Source organism: Otolemur garnettii, unplaced genomic scaffold (assembly GCF_000181295.1).
Source record: "Otolemur garnettii isolate 467f Iridium unplaced genomic scaffold, OtoGar3 scaffold00040, whole genome shotgun sequence".
NCBI lineage: Eukaryota > Metazoa > Chordata > Mammalia > Primates > Galagidae > Otolemur > Otolemur garnettii.
Genome location: NW_003852435.1, coordinates 9,753,644 through 9,755,332, shown reverse-complemented (window position 1 = coordinate 9,755,332; position 1,689 = coordinate 9,753,644).

The window sequence follows — 1,689 nt, the reverse complement described above, 5'->3', positions numbered from 1 at the left end:
AAATTTTGTGTTTTTGTTGGTTTTATTAGTAATAGTTTTACAATAAATAGAGAAACAGCCGTTCAGAAGAATATGTTTATAAAGAATTTAAAAATTTCTCTCCATCAGGAGGTTGTTACATGAACCCTCCCTAAATTAGCACTTTCATGCTCATTAATATGTTAATGAATTACTTACAGCTTCTATACTTTAGGTTTCCAGAGAAGCTCATTTCAAATGAGAACTTTCTACTGCCTCCATTGCTTGGCTCTGCTTCAAAGCTTTTCCCAAAGCTAAGCTGTTCAGGAATCACAGTTTGAATTTTATATTTAATTAACTGGTTCTTATTCTAGAATCAAATTGTTCAATCCAAATTTGTATAACAAAGTAAGCATTTTTAGCACTTCAGCCAAAATCTAATAACAAACATTAACCTCTCACTTTTTCCCAGGACATTCCTAACTAACTGAGTGAATTTTAGCGTAGAGATACGTCTCTAACCAAATAAAGAGCTTTATTGATTGAGTCTTCCAATAGGAACATGGGGATACATATCTTCCTCTTGAGTCTAGGTCCTGCAGAGCAACAAAGAAAATAAAGGAAAGCAAACATACAAACACATTTGCAACACAAGGAGGAGACAGCCAAAATCTATAAGCACAATTTTGTTTAAGTGCTGCTGTAAATATCTGAAAAAAATTAAAAGATTCATGGAGATTAATAAAGGTGAAGCCAATTAGAGTGGGGAGAGAATAAATGCCATGCAGCTAGACAGAAATGGTCAAAAATTTAAATCAAGCACATTTTTCCAGAATGGATGGGAGGACATTCTACATACAGTTTATGTACAGCTACAATATTTGATATACCAGAATCAATCAATATTCTCTCAGGAGACACAGTAATTTCAACATAAGAAGTTTCATATAGAAAGTAATTAGCCACATCAAGAGTATAACTTTAAAAGTAAAAATAAAGCCCTAAGAATATCTCAAAGTTGAGGAAGATTTCCCAAGGAATGAGTACCACTTCCACTCCTCTCCAAACTGAGATTCAAACCTTATCAGAGAACTTATGGTTGCAGCTCACTAACCAGTGAAGAAGCTGTATGAATTGCTTAATTCAAAGCTGGTTAATGTCACTGCCTAACACAGTACACCTGATAGAAATGAAGGGCGATAAGAAGAGAAGATTAAAAGGAGATAGGATCACTTTTATTTTATGTTCAGTGATTACATGTCAAAGAACTGGTCACTGAAAATCTGTATGGACATATCTAACAATTAAATATTAATATAAGGAATTCAGTTGAGTAAAGGTGAAAGAGAGGGAAGGAAAAGAATACAAATTAATTATTATTTGTATATCCTAGAATATCTAAAAAGTACCATCCATTTTAAGTGTTAGCCACTGTAAACATATAATCTGGCTAAAATCATTCAAGAAAATATAATACAAATAAGACAGTCCACGTGGATATAAAATATAGGTGAAATATAATATACATATGTATTATATGTATGAAAATATTTTATAATATAGTTGAATTAGAACAAAATGAATCTCTTCATTATTAGATTTAAATGAATATCATCACAGGGCAGGTGACACAGCTGTGTCATCCCATAATGGTTTCATCCCACTATCTGGCCATCGGTTAAGTAATGCCTGGGCAGATGAGATCTGCACACTTCACAACCCATACCCATT